The following is a 26,847-nucleotide window of genomic DNA, read 5'->3' as shown; positions in this document are numbered from 1 at the left end:
AGGGCTATCCTTTTATACTTTAAATGCACCTACCACCGGATCAACCTTAAAAGGTAGATATGTAGTGGTAGGTTTCCTTTAAATGAATTTGTCAGGATCAGGTGTAGTGGACCCACTGTACCACTGCAAGCGATGACACCTGGGAGCGGAGTCTAAGCGGCACCTGGTCTGCACCAGAGCCCGCTGCAAGGCGGGTTGGACATGCTGTGGCATGGTACCACCAGGTCGCTCCAGAGGCGTGACTTTGCTCGAGGTCGTGGCCAAGGCAAAGTGCAGAATCGTAAGGCTGAGACAGAGTCGTGGACAGGCTGGAGGTCAGGACAGGTGGCACGGGATCGGAGTCAAAAACAAAGCAGAAGATCAGGGCTGGCAGCAGAGGAGCAAAGTCAGAAACGGGATCATAGTCACAACAGGAAATCACACTAAACCCACTGGGAACGGGAAACAAGCTTTCTCTAAGGCATAAGGCACAAAGATCCAGCAGGGGACACAGGAAGGAGTTGGCAATTTAATAGGGAAGGCGGCCGGCCAAATCTTCGAGAGCTGGTGCGCGTGCACCCTGGGAGGCGGGGACGCATGCGCTGGAGCGCTGGGAACGTTGCTGCAATGGGGGAAGGTTAGAGCTGCAGCCGGGCGACATGGGTCGCAGAAGCACCTGTGACAGTATTTTTGGGCATTAATCAATATTTTATTCAATATATTGTGGCAGCTTCATGTTCTTAATTGGATGTATGTGAAAGAGGCACAGTGGGTGATGCCATAAGAAGTCAGGAGGTTTTGAGGTCAGTGCGGTGAGAACAGGGAAAGACTAAAACTATCCAATGAGGGAAAGGTCCAGCTACATATATATTCAGAGACAAGTCTAACGGAAGGGATTTTTTGAAATATGGCCAACCGCGTTAAAGGGTTAACATCCAGCACTGATCACCGGGTGTTCTGGTGCAGGTTTGAGTACCCTAAGCAAACTTTTGTTTGAGGTTTGTCCGAACCTGGCAAACTCAACCTAAATGGATACAATCATCCCTAATTCTGAATGAATCACTGATGATTTCATTTATTTAGGGTTGAGGAGTGAAGTGTAAATACATTTATGGGGTTTGGCCTTTGGGAGGAGTCATAGTGATCTGGAAGAAGAAAAGGAAAGCGAAAATTAGTCATCAAAGAATCAAAAAAATAAATAAAAATAAAATGAAAATGATACTTTTGTTTGAATTAAAATTAATATATAAAATTCAAAATAATAAAATGTTTACAATCATTTGATGTGTGGGGGGAGGGGTTATTGGTTAAGGACTTGAACTGAACTTTCAGGGGAACGCCCATCCCTAATCATGAAAAAAAAATAATTAGCATGGGTTAGTGAGACGGAAAAAAAGGATAACGAATCTCATCAAGTGGTTAATTAGTATGAATTTAATTTTTTTGGAAATGTACATTATTGCGGCATATTCCGCCTTTGACCCCTTATATTACACTGTTCACAGTGATTGTCTGTTAGGTCACAGCGATTGGATGATTGAACTCCATAAAAGAAAAGAGAAATGTTTTCAAGTTTTTAAAGCCGGATATGAAAGCAGAAATAATGATTTAATATTATTTGACTGGTCTTGTGACTGGCACGCCGCACCGTTGTAATAAAACATGGCTTGTATTGAAAGCATCTGTCACTGCAGATAAATGCAATATAGAGAAAAGCGCAATTCACAGTAGTCACAACTTGATGGATCTGTTGGTAAACAATAATGTTTTTCACTTGACAACTTTTCTCGGTTAATTTTCCTGGCGCCGGCAGATCTGCCTGGTAATACCCTATAAATAGAATCAGCGCTTGTCTCCTATTTAAAAGTTATTGTTCACGCCAAAAGTCTTAAAGCCGGCCTCACCTCTCAACAAACTTTGAATGCAACCGTAGTCCTGAGGAGCAACAACTGGGCATTTTGAAATTTCTAGCAACATTCTCCTCTGCAGTCTCTGTTTGCAAATTGCAGTTGTCTCTGAGCTGCCGATAGGAGAAATGTCCGCCCTCTACCCTACTGCACTGAGCACAGGAGCGTCACTACAAGGGTAGCAGCCATAGCAGCTGCTATGGGGCCCACAGTTTCAGGGGGCCCCGTCATCCAACCTGACACACTAAAAAGTGAAGGGTGTGCACCAGTATATACCTAATATGCTGCACATTGTACAACATAATGGGGCACATTTACTTACCCGGTCCTGTCGCGATCCCCGATCTGGACTGTCCAATGAGGATGAAGTCCGGCTCGGTTCACCAAGATATCCTGCATGTGTCACTTCCCCGCTGAGGTCCGCCGGAGTTCACCTTCTTCTTCCTGGTGTATGTGAGTGCATGTCTTGCGACACAATTTGAATTTTAAATCCTGCACTTAATTTGAATCGGTCGGGTTGTTCGACGGCACCGGCCCCTATTTGTGTTGCATGAAAGTCGGCGTGGTTGCGCCAAAAAACCCTTTTAAATGCGGTGCAAATTGAAAAAAGTCGGGAAACCCGACCGGAAATGCGGTCAGTGGACCCTTAGTAATTGTGCCCTAATATGTATATAACATATATGTGTGGGGCAGCATTGTGGCTCAGTGGTTAGCACTACAGCCTCGCAGCACTGGGGTCCTGGGTTTTATTCCCATCCAGATCAACATCTGCAAACAGTTTGGATGTTTTTGCATTTGTTTCCCCCCACACTCCAACCTGGTAGGTTGATTAGATTGTGAGCCCCATGGGGACAGGGACCGATTTGGGAAGCTCTGTGCAGTGCTGCGGAATCTGTGTGCGCTACATAAATAAAGGAATTATTAATTATTATATGTGATGTATATATGCTGTACATGTATGTGGTGTATGGTATGTGTATACCTTATGTTGCATATATGCTGTATGTTTGTGTATGTCACTGTGTGTGTATATGCTCTATATGTGTGCACATGATTGTAAACATATGTGATTCTAATTTGCATGTGTGAGTATGCAAATATGTATATTTTTGAAGTAGGAAGAGGGGCCCCATTCAGAAGTCTGCTATGGGGCCCTTCCTTTCCTAGTTATGCCCCTGATTGAGCTTTCTGTCCGTTGTCTAGCATGATGGAATTCAGCAGAACTTTTGGACTTATAAGAAGCTTAGGAAGGGAGGTGGGAGGATGATAAGAGCAAAAGTAAGTGAAGAAAGAGGAATTTATGCTCGTAAAATACAATTACCACAATTTCTGCTATTAAATTATTTTTCATTTATGCCAAGTTTGTTGAAAAATAGCTGACAATTAAAGGAGATAGCTGTGAGAAATGAGCATTATGCAGCAGACACCCATGGTGAACACCCATGATTAGTGGTGGCAGATGAACCCGGATGCTCTTCCATTTCAATACCGTGGTTGCTGCAGGTCATTGGAGGTGGTGATCTGTTGCTAAGTCTCTCAAACATCCAGGTCTCTCATAGATTGATCTGAATTAGACCCAGTCATTGTCCGATTCAGATGCAGTAAAATCACAGTATACTGTAATACATTAGTAATGTAGTCTTGTATCAGTGATCAGACCCCCTAGGGTTTAATTACCCTAGGGCAGTGGTGGCAAACCTATGGCACGGGTGCCAGAGGTGGCACTCAGAGCCCTCTCAGTGGGCACTCAGGCTGTTGGCCCAAGGCAGAGTTTGCAAGAAGAGAGAGGAGGTGTGGACAGGGTCAAGTTATCATTGGAGCTCCTTCTGTGTGACCCCTGAATCTTCCTTTTCAGGGCTCTGTTAAGGCAAACCAAATTTCTTCTCCTTTAGACATATTGGTGCCCTCAGGACCATTGAAAGATGTGGTATAGCACAGAGCAAGAAGATTGTAATAAGTTACTGCTTGAATTGCCGTGTTGGCACTTTTCAAAAAATATACAGGTTTTGATTATTCCCTGTGGTGCAGCCCATAATGGAAAATAATATCCAAATGTCAAATTTGCCATTTTTGGCATTGTGCCAAGAATAACATTTGATCAATATGGTATCAATGAAAATGCCAGATTGTCCCACAGAAAGTGACACCTTAGACAGGTGTGTACACCAAAGTATGAAAAAGTTACTGGTCTCAGCGTGTGATGATACAGCGGTCAAATGTCTTTGTATAGAAGGTTTTCATTTTTTAAGTCCATAAGAAAATAATTTCCAGAATTTTTTTTCCAGCTTCCCAGTACACTGTATGGAATTTTAAATGGTGCCACTAGAGTACAAATTGTTATGCAGTAAATAATCGCCTCTATAATCAGAAAAGTAAGTTATGGCTATTAAAAGGAGGGGTGCAAAAAGCTGAGGCACAAAAACAAAAACAGGAAGTGGTGGTAAGGGTGAATGAAAATATATAAAGTCACGAGTCATCAAGGGAACTTTGTAGCTATTCAGCTGACAAACTCTTAGTACATATGCACACTCAGGGAAGCCGTGCTGCATACATGTGTTTTGGATGGAAAGAGGGAATATGTCAATGACCATGCAGAATCTTATCTACTTCGAGGGGATCTGTCTATATACTGTATATAATGTATAAACTAACCAACTTTCACTAAACATTTCTTTGAAAACTGCAATTAAACAGAAGTAAAACTATCCCTATATTGTTCCTCCCCATGCTGGTAAAGTTCCGTAGACAGTTCAAAAATTTGACTCACCATCTATGCAGATTCATATCCTTCTAGCTCAGCGTCACCTCCAGAGGTCCAGAGGCTTTGCTACATCATTCACCCAGGAATAAGGCTATATTCACACTGCTGTTGCCCGCCCGTACCGTACCGTAGCGGGCAACGGCAGTGTACGGGGAGAGGAGGAGGAGGTGAGCGCAGCTCACCCCCGCCCCTCTCCATAGCAACCTATGGCGCACGGCGCCGTATTACGGGAAAAGATAGGACAGGTCCTATTTTTTTCCCGGGTACGGAACGGTACGGTGCCGCGCGTGTGCTGCACCGTACTGCTCCCATAGGGTGCCGTGCGCCCATAGAAGTGTATGGGGGACGTATATCGGCCGTATATACGTCGGCCGTATATACGTCCTCCATACGTTCGTGTGAATGTAGCCTTAGAAAGATGCTGGCTATATTTGAATGACTCAATGAAGAGAAATCAGCTCCTCTTTCACCCCTCCCTTAGAAATTCTCTTAAGTGAGTTATACAGTCAATGTCTCCTTCATTCCTGAGGATGGAATGATCTGGAGATGCGATTGAGCAGGGGGGACATGTACGGTATATACAGAACTCAGCTCAGAGAATGATTGGACTCATATGGAGTCATTTTCACAGATGGTAAGTCAAATACATGTGGAGCTTTTTGTGGAACTTTAAAGACATAGGGAGAAAAAATATTAGGATAGTTGTTCTGCTGTATAATAACATTTTTCAAATATATGCTTACATAGTGTGGGGTAGTTTATCTAGCAGGTTCCATTAACAAAAAAAGAATTATTGTGATTTCCCATTTTTAATTTAAAATTATTATCAAAAGCAAGTAACCCAGCAACAATAAAAGTGCTAGGTAGGGGGCTATAGGTTATGGATATGCAAATCAGCTTACAAGTGCATTGTGGGTGGGTCTAAGTTACCTACAGGAGCTGTGATGCAGAAAAAAGTAGAAAAAGAAAACAATTTCCGAGACATTTTGAAGCACTTATGGTTTTGTGTAGAAATAATGGGGCAAATTTACTTACCCGGTCCCTCAGAGTTCCCGAATTGTGCATTGTGCACAATGTGCCGCGATTCACTAAGATGCGCCCAATGGGGGTCATTTACTTAGGGTCCGATTCGCGTTTTCACGACGTGTTACCCGAATATTTACGATTTGAGACGATTTTCCCTGTATTGCCCCGGGATTTTGGCGCAAGCGATCGGATTGTGGCGCATCGGCGCCGGCATGCGCGCAACGGAAATCGGGGGGCGTGGCCGAACGAAAACCCAACGTATTCGGAAAAACCGCCGCATTTAAAAACGGAAAATCTGTTGCGGAGATTGCACTTACCTTCACTCAGCCTGCCTCGGTGTATTCCAGTGCGTTCCGATGCTCTTCATCGCAGCAGCGCCACCTGGTGGACGGCGGAGGAACTGCCTTAGTGAATCCCGGCCGGACCCGAATCCACCGCAGAGAAAGCGCCGCTGGATCGCGAATGGGCCGGGTAAGTAAATGTGCCCCAATGTGTGCCCAATATCCTGCATGTGTCACTTCCCCGCTCAGGTCCGCCGGATTTCCCCTTCTTCTTCCTGGTGCATATAGGTGCATTGTCTTGTGACACAATTTGAATCTTGAATCCCGCGCTCAGTCCAAATCGATTGGATCGTCCGATGGCCCGCCCCCCGAATTCTGTCGCATGGAAGCCAGCACACAATGGCATAACTAGAAGCTGATGGGTCCCAGTGCAAAGTCTGTGCCAGGCCCCCAACTATAATGTAAGGTTTATAGTAATAGTCTTCTCATATGGGAAAGTGACACCATAAGGGCCCCCCTAAACCTCTTGGGCCCGGGTGCGATCGCAACCTCTGCAACCCCTCAAGTTACGCCCCTGCCAGCACAGCTGCGCCAAAATTCGATCGAGTGCGACACAATCCCAGCGCAAACCCCTGTTAAATACCCGTCAAAGCTGCGCAAAACCCGAAAACCGTGAACAGTCCGACGAAAGTGCCATCCGGGACCCTTTGTAAATAAGCCCCATTAGGTCCACAAGACAAGTATCTATTTTGGAGCATGAAAAACGCTACAAGAAGATTCCTAATAATTTAAAATGCGCCCATCTAGTGTTCCCCTAGGCACAACCTGAATTAACGAAAAAATAGCAAATTCTATTCATCTAATTTACCTTGTTGTGATAAAAGATCCGTAGGGAGTTCAATTATCCCGTGACTGGCTAATTTCAATCGGCTTTTTTTTTCCTCTTCTGACTTCACTCGGATTTTATAGATCTGTTAACGAATACCCCAGAAGACTCGAAGCTTAATGGAATTTGTATTAAAACACTAGGCAAAGTGTCCCGGGCAGAAGGTCGCCTCCATTTATTCTCATTATAAGCCAAGGAGGAGCGGGGAGGGAGACGCGTCTGTATCTCTTCTGTTGTCTGTGTTATGATTTATCTATTATTATATATTGGTGTTACACAAATTGCCCCACACGTTTGATAGAAAGATCCAGAAAGACGTATGAGATCATCTAATTTTTAATCTCGGAGAGGTGAGAGGTTTAAGTGGTCCAGTTATTGTTTTTATATGAGGTGACCCGTGACATTTCGGTTGCCATTTACTACTCAGAAAACAGGTCAAGTTTTACAAATCACAAAGTTTCGCTGCCTCCTTCACTTCGGGGAGAAGGATCTAGAACAATGTTAATTATGAAATGGCCTTTCGGGCTATAAATAGAGTCACGGTGGAGAACAGTGTATGGATTTTCCAGTTAAAATTTTATTTTATTTCGAGTTTCAAAGGTTTGACCAGGATTTAAAAAACAAAAAAAAACTTTAGTAAATTCCCTAAATCTACTAAAATAAAATAAAATGATTTCTTATTTTCACAATCCAATGCTGCAAACCCCCCCCCCCCCGCTATTCCCAGTCTTAGGTGGCATCCAACCTCCATTACCTGCCCTAAAATATACATGGGTACTATTGATTATGAGAGCACCATACAGGGATCCTTCCCTGAGCTCCTGTGCAGCACTCTCTTACACCTGATGATGTCATATCAGTCCCTGCAAATACAACAGGAGCCAGAGACATAAGCACCAGTATGCAGTGGGAACATGGGAGCGGGAAGTGGTTTTCTTATTTTACAAAGTGAACATATGAATGGACCTATATACCACACACCCCTCTAAATTTGCATATAGATGATGCACCCCCATCCCATATATGCTTAACTGTGGGATGGGGGTGCATCATCTATATGCAAATTTAGAGGGGTGTGTGGTATATAGGTCCATTCATTATGGAGGAAGCACTGGGTATGTGCTTTGTTTATAGTGCAAGCATTGTTCTTCTGCTCTATTGCTGTACGGAACCTGGTTCTGGTGCTGTATTCCATTACAGATCCTGGTTCTGATGCTGTATTTTTCTATGGAGCCTGTTTATGGTGCTGTATTTCTGTACATAGCTTGGTTCTGGTGCTGTATTTCTCTATGGAGCCTAATTATGATACTGTATTTCTGTATATAGCCTGGTTCTGGTGCTGTATTTACATAATTGGGCACATTTACTAAGGGTCCGGCGGGCGTGATTATGTCGAATATTTCCGATTTGGGCTGAATTGCCCCGGGTTTTGGCGCATTCGATCTGATTGTGGTGCATCGGCCCCGCAACAGAAATTGGGGGGCGTGGCCGTCGGACAACCTGACGGATTCGGACAAACCATAGAATTTAAAAAAAGAATTGCAAGATCAGCACTTACATGCAACGGGAAGAAGAAGGTAAACTCCGGCGGACCTCGCCGCAGCAGCGACACCTGCTGGATATCGGGCGCACGACCGTAGTGAACCCCGGCCGGAACCGAATCCTCATCAGACAAAGCGCAGCGGGATCGCGACTGGATCGGGTAAGTAAATGTGCCCCACTGAGTATAGTACATGCAATGTATTTAATATATGTAATTTGTGGCAGGACACTGTTATAATGTTATAATTAATATTGTGGGCATTGCCCTTTAGGGTAAATTATCTAGAATCTTCCCTGGTTGCTAACATGATAACTCCATAATAGCAACCATCACACCAGTGACTACAGAACAACATATGTTACTCACCATTAAAAAATAAAAAGGACTGGGAGCATCAGAGCTGCAATGCTGGATCACCTGGGGAGAATAAGGTGAGTTATATTAGTTTAAGAAAAGTTCAACCATAACAATTAAATTAAAGGAAACCCAGCATGAGAAATCTACCATGAGAAGTAGATCTGGTGGTAGATTCCTCCTCCCTCTAATCTGTACTTATAATCCTGGAACCTAACTTGTTGAAAACTTTATTTTAGTAAAATGTAAATTAACTGCAGAGGCTACTGGGGCGTGTACTAGCCCTGTTGGGCTCTGAGAGCTAAGGCTTCTCCACGCCCCATTTTTGTGCTGGAGTGACCATCTGTCATAGCAGGGTTGGGTTCACACAGATAAATGACTAACACTAGGCAGGGGTGTGACCTTTTTCCCCAAACAGACCAACTTGATCTGCAGGACATGTAGAACAAACTGTATCACCTGGATGTCCCTACAGGAGTGGGTTCAGAAAGCTGATTGGATAACACTAGGAAGGGGTGGAACCTTTTTTGTAATAATAAGGTAAACATATAGCATCAAAAAGGGACTGATGTTGCAAAAGGAAGTTCACCTATGGAGTCCGAGACCAAAATATAAATCTTGAAAAAAGTGATCTGAATCAATAGCAGGAATTGGGTCAAGACGTGAGTCACATAACCTGAGGGAGTGTGCACCCCTAATCTTTGAGCTTGGTCCCTTAAATTTCATTGTGCTGCTCCTGCAACAAATTTTTTTGGTTACAACTGTACATGGTCACAATAAACAAGCGGGCTAGAAAAAAATATATATACTCACCCCCAATAATACCCTGCCATTTGCTTTAAGACAGCTGGTTGGCTGGAGTAGTATTTCTACCCATTTCCTGTTGTGGTGGGACAGGAACAGGAAGTAGAGCTCAGGAAAGTCCTGGAAAGCAGGGACATAGCTGAACACTCTTCAGGTCAAAAGTTTTTCTTGAGACCAACACACAACTTTTTCCTCTTGCCTCATGCTTAGATGCAGCGGCTCAGCTCTATGTATGGTAGATACCGCTATAACATTGTATGAATAGCAGTTGTACATGATGAGAAGTGATGACGCTCAACTTACTGTATATTCAGTGATCCTTTTCTGAAAGTCGACATCTGTCACCCTTGCAGCTGCATACTTCTCTATAGCGTTACTTAACCCATTATATGTAGACCTGCAGTTCTTATGATATTGAATGGGAAATAATTTCAAAGGGGGAATAGGGAGTGTCTGACAGCACAGAGCCGGTTTTATTTATGATGCTTAAATTGCCAAAATTCAAATGTAAGCAAGGCATAGTAAAATGTCTTGTTGTCCCTCTGGTTTATGTGCCAAATCACACCAGTGACCACTACAACCTCTATAGTTATGCCACTGTTTGTAAATCATCATGCCGTGAGTGTGAGCCCTATTTCTACTCCCTAAACTCCATATTTATGAGTGGGATAATACTTCAACTACTCCATTAACTTAAAGTCATTGAAATACATATCTCATAATGTAAAAGGTATGCCCAACATGTGAAATACAACAGACCAGGCCACAACTACTAATTCGTGGCAGAAGTGCCAAAAGAAATTGGTTGGGTCTTACCTGTCTGTAAGGAGTCTAAGGGGAGTCCAGGGGGAGGAGCCTGACTGCCAATAAATAAAGAGAGTGGTAACAGCACTGGCCCTAATGAACCATATATCTGTGCATTACCTAATATCCCCATTAATTAGCTTGTGCCCTAACAAGGGCAGTCACAGAACTGATTCTAAGTCAAGCTGGAAAGTCCGAGTGTTTCTAGGATTATCCAAGATTGGCCTTTCCTCAGTGGATTAAACAAATTATATCAGGTTATAAGGTGAATACACTCGACTTGAGGCTCTAAGTGGGACAGTGGTCAAACTCACTAACACTTTGGTGTATACTGATGAGTGTCATTACAGGACACAACGACAAATTCATCTCTGCTCCATCGGTACGTCATAAATCTTTACAACAATTCTAATTTCCTCAGTCCTCTCGCTGCACATACCACCGGTCTAAGACGTCCCTCACTACGGAGGTGCGATCCACCTTATTTAATTAAAGCAACATGATAAATTATGCATAACAGGCTAAATTACCCCCTAGGATGGCAAATCTGTCGAGATACAGTGTCTTCCACCCGGGTGGCGAGTTATAATCCACTTTCCTCAACGTTCATTAAATAAATGTTAACACGTGGAACCGATTATGCAAAGAAGATTGTTCATTAATCACCGTAAATGAAATACCGACATCGGCATATTTTAACGCTCCCGATCCCCCCCCCCATTAAACAAACCCCAACAAATTAAAGGTGCAATTTCCTTTCAATTTTTTTAAAAATTTTCTTTGCAATTGTGTTATTGTTTTTTTATTCCGACGTGATGTATTTTGTTGTTTTTTTTTTTTCCCTTAACAAACAAATTTGTCAAGTCTTGTCAATGATCTAAGCGGCTCGGTGTACTGTCTCTTCTGCTGGAGCAAATGCAGAGCAAATCTCAGATAAATTACGTCCCCTTTCACACTCTGCTCCCCTGAGGATTTTTACTCGCATTTCCTCTGTAGAGATATGTCAGGCAAAAAGACAGAATGGAAGTGTGAGAGACAACGAACTGGCAGCAGCCATCTATTCTAAAAATACCAATTATGCAAATAGTTCCAAGAACACATTGAATGTTTTCAGCTCTTGAGGCATAATAGGTTATATTACAAACGCTGCTAACAATTATCAATTTACCAGGATACAGCCATTTTGCTAAGCATCCGAGCTTTTTTTTTTTTTTATTATTACGGCAAACGCAGAGCCTTTGATAAATGTAGGTATTTATTAGCTCTAATCTTTGCCGGAAAATAGACTGACACTCCATGTTGCAATGAAATGAAATATAATAAACGTTTCTCCCATTATGTAAATTAGTGTCTTCTGTTGACATGCAGGAAGATAAAAAAAAAAAGGCATAAAACCCCATCATAAAAATATGTAAATAAATGTCAGCGCAGACTCAAGTTTTAGACCGAGGCAAGAACTTCATACAGAAATCGGCGTAATTGAGAGCGTCAGGTTTGGTTTAGTTTTTGGGTGTTTTTTTGGGTGGCAGAAGGTTTTTAAAAAGAAATGTGTGCACTAAATGTGTTGTTAGGATCCAACGCAGAGATGACAACCGACCAATATATATCTAGTACAGCGTCCAAGGTAGCAGAACACTGACTCTATTGAATACATCAATTGGAGTCAGTGCCCAACGTACAATGGGGCTCATTTACTTACCAGTTCCTTGGAGTTCACAGAAAGTGCATTTACGACTATAATGCACGTCTGCCGCAATTCACTAAGATCGTGCCCCCGATATCCTGCATGTGTCGCTTCCCCGCTCAGGTCCCCGGAGTTCACCTTCTTCTTCCTGGTGCATGTAAGTGCATTGTCCGTGTATAACGCGCTGTGCGGGGAGTCACTAAGGTCCGTTCTCCCGATATCCTGCATTGTCGCTTCCCCGCTCAGGTCCCCGGAGTTCACCTTCTTCTTCCTGGTGCATGTAAGTGCATTGTCCATGTATAATGTGCTGTGCGGGAAGTCACTAAGATCGTGCTCCTGATATCCTGCATGTGTCGCTTCCCCGCTCAGGTCCCCGAGTTCACCTTCTTCTTCCTGGTGCATGTAAGTGCATTGTCCGTGTATAATGCGTTGTGCAGGGAGTCACTAAGATCCTGCACCCGATATCCTGCATGTGTCGCTTCCCCGCTCAGGTCCCCGGAGTTCACCTTCTTCTTCCTGGTGCATGTAAGTGCATTGTCTCGTGAGTGGGATTTAAAATATTGCTTTACAGCTATTACAAAGCACACCCTGAGAGCTGCAGGTTGAAAAATTTGGTGATACAATGGCTGAGGCATTATTAATGTGATACCTGTGTCCTGATCAATGAACATAGGGCATCAGTTCACCTAGTGCTCATGTTTTGTAGTATACTTCTATTTAGCATTTTGTTGGACCATGGTTTGAAGGGATGATGTACTGATTTCATTATTATTTATTTATAGAGCAGCATTAATTCCATGGTGCTGTACAATCAATAAGAGGTTCACATCCATTACACAGAGCAAATACATGTACTAATACAAAAACTAAAGACATCTGAAACAAGTGGAAGGAGGACTCTGCTCACAACCTATATGGGAGGGTAGATGGAGACACAAAGTGAGGGCACAATCTATATGGGAGGGAAGATGGAGACACGAGGTGAGGGCTCACAATCTATATGGGGGGTAGATGGAGACAAGAGGCAAGGGCTCACAATCTATATGGGAGGGTAGATGTAGACACAAAGTGAGGGCACAATCTATATGGAGGGAAGATGGAGACACAAAGTGAGGGCACAATCTATATGGGAGGGTAGATGGAGACGAGAGGTGAGGTCACAATCTATATGGAGGGTAGATGGAGACAAGAGGTGAGGTCACAATCTATATGGAGGGTAGATGGAGACACAAAGTGAGGGCACAATCTATATGGGAGGGTAGATGGAGACGAGAGGTGAGGTCACAATCTATATGGAGGGTAGATGGAGACACAAAGTGAGGGCACAATCTATATGGGAGGGTAGATGGAGACAAGAGGTGAGGTCACAATCTATATGGAGGGTAGATGGAGACACAAAGTGAGGGCACAATCTATATGGGAGGGTAGATGTAGACACAAAGTGAGGGCACAATCTATATGGGAGGGTAGATGGAGACAAGAGGTGAGGTCACAATCTATATGGAGGGTAGATGGAGACACAAGGTGAGGACACAATCTATATGGGAGGGTAGATGGAGACAAGAGGTGAGGTCACAATCTATATGGAGGGTAGATGGAGACACAAAGTGAGGGCACAATCTATATGGGAGGGTAGATGGAGACACAAAGTGAGGGCACAATCTATATGGGAGGGAAGATGGAGACACAAGGTGAGGGCACAATCTATATGGGAGGGTAGATGGAGACACAAAGTGAGGGCACAATCTGTATGGGAGGGTAGATGGAGACACAAAGTGAGGGCACAATCTATATGGGAGGGTAGATGGAGACAAGAGGTGAGGTCACAATCTATATGGAGGGTAGATGGAGACACAAAGTGAGGGCACAATCTATATGGGAGGGTAGATGGAGACACAAAGTGAGGGCACAATCTATATGGGAGGGTAGATGGAGACACAAAGTGAGGGCACAATCTATATGGGAGGGTAGATGGAGACACAAAGTGAGGGCACAATCTATATGGGAGGGTAGATGGAGACAAGAGGTGAGGTCACAATCTATATGGAGGGTAGATGGAGACACAAAGTGAGGGCACAATCTATATGGGAGGGTAGATGGAGACACAAAGTGAGGTCACAATCTATATGGGGGGGTAGATGGAGACAAGAGGTGAGGTCACAATCTATATGGGAGGGAAGATGGAGACACAAAGTGAGGGCACAATCTACATGGGGTGAGGTCTCAATCTATATGGAGGGTAGATGGAGACACGAGGTGAGGTCACAATCTATATGGAGGGTAGATGGAGACACGAGGTGAGGTCACAATCTATATGGAGGGTAGATGGAGACACAAAGTGAGGGCACAATCTATATGGGAGGGTAGATGGAGACACAAAGTGAGGTCACAATCTATATGGGGGGTAGATGGAGACAAGAGGTGAGGTCACAATCTATATGGGAGGGAGATGGAGACACGAGGTGAGGTCACAATCTATATGGAGGGTAGATGGAGACACAAAGTGAGGGCACAATCTATATGGGAGGGTAGATGGAGACACAAAGTGAGGTCACAATCTATATGGGGGGTAGATGGAGACAAGAGGTGAGGTCACAATCTATATGGGAGGGAAGATGGAGACACAAAGTGAGGGCACAATCTACATGGGAGGGAAGATGGAGACACTAAGTGAGGTCTCAATCTATATGGGAGGGTAGATGTAGACACATAGTGAGGGCACAATCTATATGGGAGGATAGATGGAGACAAGAGGTGAGGTCACAATCTATATGGGAGGGTAGATGGAGACACAAGGTGAGGGCACAATCTATATGGGAGGATAGATGGAGACAAGAGGTGAGGTCACAATCTATATGGGAGGGTAGATGGAGACACAAGGTGAGGTCACAATCTATATAGGGGATAGATGGTGACACAAGGTCTAAAAGGCAAAACAGGAACACTAAATGGAAAGCTTAAAAAGCATAGGGATAAGTGTAGGGAAACCAACAATCGTAATCCCACGAGATACAACACAGTATGAAATATCAAACACAGGAATTGTGGTGCGGCTAAAAGCTCACACGCTGATACAGACATCGTAGTTTGGTGGCGCAGACGAGTTCCACCAACTTGTTGAGAAATGGCCGCCTCTGTTGCATCTGTGGAATATGGACTATCATTGATACACTCCACCTCTCCATATAAGAACATGGATCTCTACATAATAACTAAAGCTTCTACCAACACAAGAAGATATTATTTCTGATATTAGCTTAAGGCTACATTCACACAAACGTATGCCGGCGGGCATACATTCGCAGCAATGGAGAGGAGGAGTGGTGACCTCTCCCCTTTCCATTGTAAGGCATGGCACACGGCGCCGTAACACGGGGGAGGATAGGACATGTCCTATCGCAGTGGTGGCGAACCTATGGCACTCAGAGCCCTTTCTGTGGGCACCCGGGCCATCTCCCCAGCACCCCAGACAGGACTCAAAGAATCTTCCTCCAGTTCCAAGCAGCAAAGATGCTGCTGTCAGTCATATTTTGATACTTACTTCGCTACTTGGGACTGTAGGAAGAGGGAGAATGAGTAGACAGGGCCGAATTATCTTTGGAGAACCTCTTGCCAGCCCCACGATTCTCTGTGTACAGAGGGACACTGGAAATTTTCCATCTTTCTACTGTGTTGCTGTCCTTAGGAGGCAAATCTGAAGTTGTTGAACAGGGAGCAATAAGTTACCGATTTAATTTTTGGGTGGCACCTCATGATAAATAAGGGGTTTTGGGTTCAGTTTGGGCACTTGGCCGCTAAAAGGTTCGCCATCACTGTCCTATCGTTTCCCCGTGTACGGAGCGGTATGGTGCCACACGTGTGCTGCACCGTATCGCTCCCTGCCCCCACTGCCAGCCTATGGGGGACGTATGTACAGCCACAAGCTTGCGGCCTATGGTCGTGTGAATGCAGCCTACGAGTGTTACTTTGCTGACCTGGTAAAGTTTGTAACAAGAGGTCAACGCATCCCCTATGTGTAACACCCTGATTCATAAGCACCCTGCATCATGATCAGTCACTTTAGGGGGTTAATAGATATTTTAACCCCAGTGCTCATTTTCCTTTTTGTCTTGAATATTATGTCGATGTTCTGCCCACACTGCGATGGTTAGGACCCCTTTACCATTAGTATAAGAAATTCCATAAATGTTACGATGAAAAAGGAGTTTTGCATTGGAGACAAGGATTTTTTTTTTCATTTTCCAACCTTGTTTAAGGGGTATTCCCATTTCAGCAAATACGTTTTTTTGTTTGAATTATGGAAAGTCATATAATTTTCCAATATACTTTCTGTATCAATTCCTAATGGTTTTCTAGATCTCTGCTTGCTGTCACTATAGGAAGAATCTATGATTACTTCCAGTGGACAGAATCTGACCATGGTCACACAGGCGCGCGGCTCGTTATATCACACAGCTCTGATTACTCTCTGTGGCCGTAACAAGCCGTGCTTCTGTGTGACCACGGTCAGATTTTTGTCTACTGGAAGTAAACAATGACGCTTCTTATAGAATGACAGTAAGCAGAGATCTAGAAAACCATTAGGAATTGATACAGAAAGTATATTGGAAAATTGTATAATTTTTCATCATACAAACAATAACATTAATTTGCTGAAATGGGAACACCCCTTTAAGTTTAGACTGTCATAGTAGCTTGAATGGCAAACGCAACATAACTTTAACCTAAAATCAAGTAGTACCTGTCCACATGGGGCTCAGTGTGAGACACATGCAACAGTTTACAATTCTAAAGAAGCCTGAAAGATATGTGATAGGTCATCTACCTCCGGCGCCACCACCAATCAGTGACAAGCAGACAGCTCTAGGCCTAGTGGTCAAGCCGAGTCATTGCATTCAAGTAAATGCAGTAGCCAGATCTAGCCACTACGTAGAGAATGGAGCTATTTTCTTCTTACATTTGAGAACAGCTAATTGGTAGCACCCAGTGTCAGCCACGAAAAACGGTCATCCAAAGTTTATCATAAAAAACCTCTATAAGGTCAGCAAAGTCTTACCAATACCAATGAAAAACATAGTCAGTTTGGTAAAATAATTCTTTTGTTTTTTATAATCTTTTAGATTGAATTGACTCTTTTTTAAATTTTATTGTTGATTTATTTTTAGATAAATATTTTTATATTTATTTATTTTTTTGGAGGTGTTTTTTTTTTCTTTTGCCCTTATACTATATTTTTTGAATTAGTGATGTTATCACGCACAAGTATGGAAAAAATCCACAGGAAATCATATTTAAGAACTCCGAATGCTGCATATCTGAATATATTTATGTAAAATTGACTTTAGTGTTTAAAATGTTTGTTGCCGAATAACTTGTAAATTTTATTCATCTCGGATTATATCAAAGATTAAAAAAATCATTGCCTATGTATGAGACTTAACATTCCATATTGGCGGTTAAATACTTTGGTAGATAATCACATGAATATTTAGCGCTTTTTAGCAATTTTTCAGATGATAAAAAGATGAAAGAACCTGAGATACAAGTTAAGCTTTAAAGATGACGTATTAAGGTTCAGCAGTAATACAGCAGTAATACAGAGCAACTGTGAGCCGTGAGGGACAAGCAGAACCGGAAATATTGCAGGTTGAATTGTAAAGAGTAAAATGTAATTTAACATGTAACTCAAGACAAGTAATGTCATGTATGTACATAGTGACTGCACCAGCAGCAGAATAGTGAGTGCAGCTCTGGGGTATAATACAGGATGTAACTCAGGATCAGTGCAGCTGTAGTGTTTGTGCTCCTGAGCTCCTGGAGGAAGATCTGCCACCTAGGGCCTGCTCTCTCCTCTCCAAGGTTTTGGGAATGAGTGAGTGAGCCAAGTCCCAGGCTCCTGCTTCTCGGACTAAGACGGCGGGAGGCAGGAGAGAACAGCAACCGGCCACTGTTATGGAGGACTCAGGGGTGAGACGTTCCACCAGGAGTCGTAGCAATGCGGCTCCTACTCCCCCTCAGAAGCGGAGAACCCAGAAGCTGGATGCCCAAGTTGGTGTGGGTGAAAGCAGTCATTACAGGGCTGGAAGTGTGGAGCGGAGTGCTCATGGAGGTAAGGCTGACCATGCAGGGGGAGGCTCGGCGGTGCAGGGGCCCCGGGAGTCCAGAGCCACCTCTGTGAGTACGAAAAGGTGACTAAGACCATGTGGAGGCTCCGGGAGGAGCTGCGATGTGCCCAAGCCAGGGTGAATACAGCAATGGGGAAGCAAAGGTCAAAGATAACTGGTGAGATTAAAAGACTGAAATCAGACATTGGAAAGCTTGTTATAAGAAAAACAGTTATTTTTTTAAAGAAAAACTATTAAATGATGACAGTTTTGCAGACATGACTGATAAGAGAAAGCAAAGGCTGGTGGGTTTGCAGCCCAAGAGCCAGGTGGTGGAGGAGGATTATGATGACAATGAGCAGCAGGAAGACCAGCAGGCCCCTTGCAGGACAGCCAGCAGTAACACTTTGCTCAGGGGAGGACAGTGACACCGGCAGACAGGTAGGGGCGCTCCTGGCGCAGATCCAGCGGCTTGAGTCCCCAGCGTGCATGGAAAACTTTTCCTTTGGAGATAAACTTCCAGAGGAGAGCGGCCAGAGGAAGGCAAAGACGACCAGGCCAAAGCAGAAATAAGAGGTAAAACTACTTTTTACCCCCCTTCCTGTAAAGACCCCATGGGCAAAATGCAGCATCAGCTCACTGTGCAAGCCCTGCTATCCAAACTCTCCCTGACTGTCGGCCCGTGGGGGGCGCTCCATCTAGCACCAGCACTGTGGTCTGCTCCCGAGGGGGAGGGGGGGCAGCCTGGTGTCGGCGGTGGTTCTGGGTCCCAGTCCTTCTATTATTCCATGAATTAGAAAGTACTGTTTAGTATTGGAACTGGAAATGCTGAAAAGAGACATCCTGTAGAGACTGGTGAAAGATGGACTGCAAATAAACGCAAACTGACATCTGACGCTGAAGGAGCAGAGGGCAAAAGTCAAACTGGGGTTGGGGTCACCTCTGGACAGACCATGCGGGCAGGGAGAATTGGTGGTCTATGCCCCCATGGCCAAAGATGCTGAGGCTGTCCTGCCGTCCGTCGTTACTGCCGGTCTAGCAAGTGTGATTGGTGCTGTGGCTGATGGGTCGTTATCAGGGGGAAAAATTGCAGGTGATGGTGTTGCTGTGAGTGGAAGTGTTGCTGTGAATGAGGGGGCTGTTGTGAGTGGGGACGCCGCTGTGAGTGGAGATGGCGGTATGGAGAGAGGTATTGCCGGGACTAGTGGTGCTGCTATGGTGGGTGGTGCTGCAGTAATTGGAGAGGTTCCTGTGATCAGAGATACTGGTGGGGCTGGAGGTGTTGCTGGGACTAGTGGTGCTGCTATGGTGGGAGGTGATGGTGTGGTGGGATGTTTTGCTAAAAAGCAAAAAAAATCCTTCTGGATAGAGAGGCATGGCCTTGGAGCCTTCCGAGACGAAAGAGGGAGGTCCATCACTGCATGGTCCCTCCCTACAGCGGGGCCTGGGTGGCACCCAAAGGAATGTGGTCCGTCTTTGGTGGAGAGGAAGTAAAGTGTGTCCTCCTAGAGCTAAGGTGGTTGAACTCCTTCTAGAGATGGGCTTCAAGGCAGTAGACATATTTTCCTTGATTCATAGCTATGGCACATCTGAGTTTGATGTCAGTTTGATCTCTTCTGGGGGAATTATGAGCTGAAAAATAACATGCCCGGTTGATGATACTTTGCTGTTTAGGCGGTGGTTTGCCACAATCCGGTCAAGAAGGTGCTTAAGCTTAAAGACTGATCTTGTATTGAGAACTGGCGGCCCATATCGCTTCTCAATGTGGCCCAAATTTCTTCTCAATTCTCAATGCTTCACAAAACAGAATGGATTTGGCAAAGGTGCTGTTTAATCAGCTGGTGCAGTTTCACCCTGGCTCCCTTTGGTTGACCACGAGTACCTCTGGTCTGTCATTCTGAGGTATGGCCTGCCGGGGGAGTTTGTAGATTGGCTGAAAGTTTTGTATGAAGGAGCAGACTTTTTCCAGCTTGTGAACAAGTTGGATCGGCCACTCTTTTGAGGTGTTCACCAGGATTGTCCTCTGAGCCCACTTCTGCACATGTTTGAGATTGACTCATTCCTTAGGAGAGTTGATCATGGGCCGTAGGTGGGAGTCATGATGGACCAGACGGCACTCTATGGGTGGTAACATATGCCGATGATGTCACGGTTTTTGTGTTCTCGTGAGGGGAGGCACAATGGGTAATGTTGGAGGTTGACTGCTACTCAGAGGCTTCTGGGTCCAAGATCAACTGGCTGGGAGAAGAAGGTCCAGGCTTTGATCCTCTGGACACATTTCCAGGGCGCCAAGACTCTGCCAAAGTTCTCGGAATCGAATTTGACCCGGGGCATTACCCCATGCAAAACTGGGACAGCAGGCTTAAGTTCACCGCTCAGAAGGTGGACCAGTGGAAGGGTTGGTCTTTGACCCTGAGGGAAAGGGTGAACTTGATTAAAACATACCTGCTTCCATTACTGATTTTTCTGGGCAATGTATGCATGTTTCCAGAACCCCTCTGGACTCGGGTCTACAGTCTGTTCTTCCAGCTCTTAAGGGGGAATAGGCTAAACCTAACAGTGAGGGAGGTTACTTACCACACGAGGAGACAAGGGGGTTGTGTATGGTCAACACTGTGGTATTCCTAGTGAATACCTTTCTTAAGATCAATGTTGCAAACCTCTGGAAAGAGAGGGCTCTTCCGTTGGTATACTGGGGAGGACCTCTCTCCTTTGGAGGGGGTTCTCCTTTAGTGTCCCTTAGTCTGTCATTTCCCCTCCTGGTGTTGGGCTGATTCTACACTGTAGATTTTTGTTTTGTGTTGTGAGTATATAGTGATGTAGGGCTTGCAGGAGCCGAACCTGGGCTTTATGTGGTATTTTTGTTGTTCATTTTTGCTTTCTATTGTGTTTTCTTTGCTATGTTGTAAATAATGTATATTTCGCATATAGTGTGGTTATGGGATATACTGCTAGGTTGGGAGGGGGTGATGGTGATGGGATTATTTCCATTATGTACTGATATTGAACACTGTTCTGGACTACTTAACACAAACTTTGGACGTTAGACTAGTGTCTGAGGGGAATGGAAGGGTGTGGGATTTAGTTTGGTGTAGTATTGTGTATTTTGTGTTTGTACGTCTTTGTTGTTTATGTGTTCAGTTAATGATGTGATAATCAGTTGGGTGGGGTTTGTGGTATTTGGTGTTTAATCATTTTGGTGTTTGTTAAGTTATTGTTATTTCTAGGTATTTTTGCCAGGTGTGAATGTGGCTGAACCAGCAGGTGAGTTATTGTAAATATTTGTATATATTGTATATAATGTCTGGCTTATGTTTTGTGCTATTGTTATGTTTTACATTTTCAATTTTAATAAAAGATCTACAGGATTTAACTCAGGATCAGTACAGGATAACTAATGTCAAACCTTAATACGAAAGGTTGGTCTGAACCATGAGAGAATCATTGACCCTTCAATTGAGCCCAGGCTGTAACATAATAAACCCAGGATGTCCAGTGGGAAAGTTCATGGTTTCGTGGTTTTCTTCCTTAGATGGTGCAGTCAGTGGTGATGAGTAAGTGTTCCTGGTTTATCTGGCGGAACCGAGCCGGTAGATTTTCTTTAATATAGTAAAACTTTGTAAACATGGCCACGTTCTACTATTTCCCCTTCCTTCTCCAGATACAACTCGTCTACTTGAAGATTCCGATCACTGGTTACATTTCCCGGTATCAGTGTCTACATCAAGAGAACGAAAACTCAGAGATAAAAAAAATTTGTGAATAATTTATTATTTATCACAGATAACTCACATCCCATCTCGGAAGAATTTTAGGATTAAACTAAAAAGATGTTGTAGGTCATAAATCTTTTCACGAAATGCATCTTCGAATCCTACCGGGTTCTTCAATTCCCTCAGCGATCTCCTTCATTGTTCTTCTTTTAGATGACACCTAATTGTATTGTGGTGACAGCGGGTGGATATGGAAAGTGATGGAAAGAATTATGCAATAACAAAAAGAAAAGAAAGAAAAAAAATGTTGATGAGTTGTTTTAGGTCGAGCATCAATTCCTTGAAAGCCGAGACTTGTTCCATTATGCATCGCATTATCCGGAACCAAATAGCTCGGTACAAGCAACTAGTGGAAAGTACATGAATACTTTACAATGAAATATATTACTTGATACTCTCATTTTTACAAAGCAACTTCTAATAAAAGAAAGACTTTCAAGTCCTGGCTGAATGATTTTTTTTTCTTTCCTCAAATAGCCCGACTGCACCGAGGAAGATCAGAAATGTATATTATCAAAGTGCATCAGAAATATATCAACTCCATCTCTCATACGGTACATGAAACGTGCCGGTGCACTTAGCACTGACAGATAAACTTTATACCTCGAGTATTCATTAGTTCTATAAACAAAGACAGCGGAGAAGCTGCCAAGAGGAACTTTCATTTGCCGCAATTCCAGAAGGATTCTACAATTTATCTTTGATGGAATAACAGAGCTTACCTGCCGAAAATGATTGAAAACTGCAGATGGAATTTGGATGCCGGGGAAGTGAGCGAGATATTGAGCTAATAAACAGGCCTTATCCTGCACAGAGAGGAGACGGGAGAAACTACTGCAAACTTCTCAACTCAGGAAAGTAAAAGAATAATTTTATTAAAGGAGATTTTACATCTTATACATCGGGAATAAATTCTGACCAAAACTGGGATGGTTGGCATAACTTATAGTAAGTTTTATAATAGTTTATAGTAAATATATTCTTGTACATAGGGGGACAGTATTATAGTAGTTATATTCTTGTACATAGGGGGCAGTATTATAGTAGTTACATTCTTGTACATAGGGGACAGTATTATAGTAGTTATATTCTTGTACATAGGGGGCAGTATTATAGTAGTTATATTCCTGTACATAGGGGGCAGTATTATAGTAGTTATAGTCCTGTACATAGGGGATGTATTATAGTAGTTATATTCTTGTACATAGGGGGCAGTATTATAGTAGTTATATTCTTGTACATAGAGGGCAGTATTATAGTAGTTATATCCTTGTACATAGGGGGCAGTATTATAGTAGTTATATTCTTGTACATAGGGGGCAGTATTATAGTAGTTATATTCTTGTACATAGGGGGCAGTATTATAGTAGTTATATTCTTGTACATAGGGGGCAGTATTATAGTAGTTATATTCCTGTACATAGGGGGCAGTGTTATAGTAGTTATATTCTTGTACATAGGGGGCAGTATTATAGTAGTTATATTCCTGTACATAGGGGGCAGTATTATAGTAGTTATATAATTGTACATAGGGGGCAGTATTATAGTAGTTATATTCTTGTACATAGGGGGCAGCATTATAGTAGTTATATTCTTGTACATAGGGGGCAGTATTATAGTAGTTATATTCCTGTACATAGGGGGCAGTATTATAGTAGTTATATAATTGTACATAGGGGGCAGTATTATAGTAGTTATATTCTTGTACATAGGGGGCAGTATTATAGTAGTTATATTCCTGTACATAGGGGGCAGTATTATAGTAGTTATATAATTGTACATAGGGGGCAGTATTATAGTAGTTATATTCTTGTACATAGGAGGCAGTATTATAGTAGTTATATTCCTGTACATAGGGGCAGTATTATAGTAGTTATATTCATGTACATAGGGGCAGTATTATAGTAGTTATATTCTTGTACATAGGGGGCAGTATTATAGTAGTTATATTTTTGTACATAGGGGGCAGTATTATAGTAGTTATGCAAGAATAAACAAGAGGAGAAAAGCGTCCTTCTGCACTAGCTTGAGTAAAAAACTTGAAAGTTTTATTAGTATCAAAAAAGAGTGATTAGATTGCTAATCTAGTAATTTACCTACACATCCATATTATTCATGTCTCTTTTTGCACTCACTAGTCACATGACCTCTGGGCATTTCCTCCTGTCACATGATATGGAGGCAGGTCTTTCACATGTGATCTGGGCTTTAAATGTCGGTCAGTCTATATGCTTGCTAGGTATGAGTAAGGACCGCTAAAAATGTAAAGGTCCGAAACGCGTCACCCAGTCGTCACCCATGTTTGTACAAACATGTTTTTATCATGTTTTGTTATTTTTTCACTATGTTTTCGATTTTAATCACTCTTTTTTGATACTAATAAAACTTTCAAGATTTTTACTCAAGCTGGTGCCGAAGGACGTTTTTCTCCTCTTGTTTATTCTTGCATAACTACTATAATACTGCCCCCTATGTACAAAAATATAACTACTATAATACTGCCCCCTATGTACAAGAATATAACTACTATAATACTGCCCCCTATGTACAAGAATATAACTACTATAATACTGCCCCCTATGTACAAGAATATAACTACTATAATACTGCCCCCTATGTACAGGAATATAACTACTATAATACTGCCCCCTATGTACAAGAATATAACTACTATAATACAGCCCCCTGTGTACAAGAATATAACTACTATAATACTGCCCCCTATGTACAAGAATATAACTACTATAATACTGCCCCCTATGTACAAGAATATAACTACTATAATACTGCCCCCTATGTACAGGAATATAACTACTATAATACTGCCCCCTATGTACAAGAATATAACTACTATAATACAGCCCCCTGTGTACAAGAATATAACTACTATAATACAGCCCCCTGTGTACAAGAATATAACTACTATAATACTGCCCCCTATGTACAGGAATATAACTACTATAATACAGCTCTCTATGTACAAGAATAAAACTACTATAATACTGCCCCCTATGTACAAGAATATAACTACTATAATACTGTCCCCTATGTACAGGAATATAACTACTATAATACTGCCCCCTATGTACAAGAATATAACTACTATAATACTGCCCCCTATGTACAGGAATATAACTACTATAATACTGCCCCCTATGTACAAGAATATAACTACTATAATACTGCCCCCTATGTATAGGAATATAACTACTATAATACTGCCCCCTATGTACAAGAATATAACTACTATAATACTGCCCCCTATGTACAAGAATATATTAGTAGAAAGCTATATTATAAGACAATATTAATGCAATATTCATGGTAATATTTAAGACCAGTAATGACAGATTTTTGCATGTACATACATTTGTATTTTTTAACTAGATTTCCAAGATTTTGCAATGGTGTCTAAAGACATTTAAATATGTTATTTTTGGGTCATAGTGAGGTCTTCTGCTACATTATGAATGTTTTTACCTCTATAAAGATGCTTAACTTTTCTCATTTGTCCCTCACTTCAGCACAATAACCTGTTTTACATGTCTCACATATGGGAAAACAGCCTTGAAAGCAACCTCTGTAAATTTTAATTAGACATTGTGTTTCATGCTTATTCATCCAACAGATTGGTTTTTATACTTTCCATAGTTTCTTTTTTGTAGCCTGTAGATTTCTATCGGTGAGTGTACAGCCATTTCTCATTAAATAGTTTTGCAAAAGAAGAAACTTTTAATTAGGAGACAATAAAAAGAAGAAATGAATATTTAAATCTTCTACGCCGGGTTTTCGTTTTTATTTTGACAAGATCTTTTTACCCAATTACAGGGGCATTTTATTATATTATTGTCATATTTTGTGCTTTTCGTTTGCTTTTATATTTTGTAATATATTGTGATATTTTTTTTCTAAGTTTGATAAAAGATTTTGGGGCAGATTTACTTACCCGGTCCATTTGCGATCCAGCGGCGCGTTCTCTGCGGTGGATTTGGGTCCGGCCGGGATTCATTAAGGCAGTTCCTCCAACGTCCACCAGGTGGCGCTGCTGCGCTGAAGAGCATCGGAACGCGCTCAAGTTCACCGGCCTATTACTAGTGAAGATAAGTGCAAGCTCCGCGACACTTTTTTTTTTTTAAATGCAGCGGTTTTTCAGAATCCGTCGGGTTTTTGTTCGGCCACGCCGCCCGATTTCCGTCGCGTGCATGCCAGTGCCTATGCGCCACAATCCGATCGCGTGCGCCAAAATCCCGGGGCAATACAGGGAAAATCGGCGCAAATCGGAAATATTCGGGTAACACGTCGGGAAAACGCGAATCGGGCCCTTGGTAAATGACCCCCGTTGTTTTTAGCAGCAAAAAAAGGATTTAGCTTCACTTAAGCTCAATTCGCATCGCTAAAAAATTTTATGCGTTTTAGCCAATTTTGAGTAAAAGTAAAGCATGATGGAAAAATTTGCATTACTACAGATGGTCCCCTACTTAAGGACACCCGACTTACAGATGATCCCTAGTTAAAGACGGATCCCTCGGAGCATTGTGACCTCTGGTGACCTCTCTGGATGTTACTATAGTCCCAGACTGCAATGATCCGCTGTAAAGTGTCTGTAATGAAGCTTTATTCATAATCCTTGGTCCTATTACAGCAAAAAATTTTGAAAATCCAATTGTCACTGGGGCAAAAAAAATTTTTGTCTGGATCTTCAATTATAAAATATACAGTTCCGATTTACATACAAATTCAACTTAAGTACAAACCCATGGAACCTATCTTGTACGTAACCCGAGGACTGAAAATTAATTTGAATAAATGGGTAGTACCAATTAAAACTTTTTCTTCTTTTTTTTTTTTAGGAAAAAGTTTTTGGAGATCAAGCACCTTTGACTTTAAGTTTGTTTTCCTTAAAGGGTTTATCCATGAATTTGGAAATCCCCCAGAGTAACA

Source organism: Engystomops pustulosus, chromosome 1 (assembly GCF_040894005.1).
Source record: "Engystomops pustulosus chromosome 1, aEngPut4.maternal, whole genome shotgun sequence".
NCBI lineage: Eukaryota > Metazoa > Chordata > Amphibia > Anura > Leptodactylidae > Engystomops > Engystomops pustulosus.
This window is presented reverse-complemented; position numbering follows the sequence as displayed.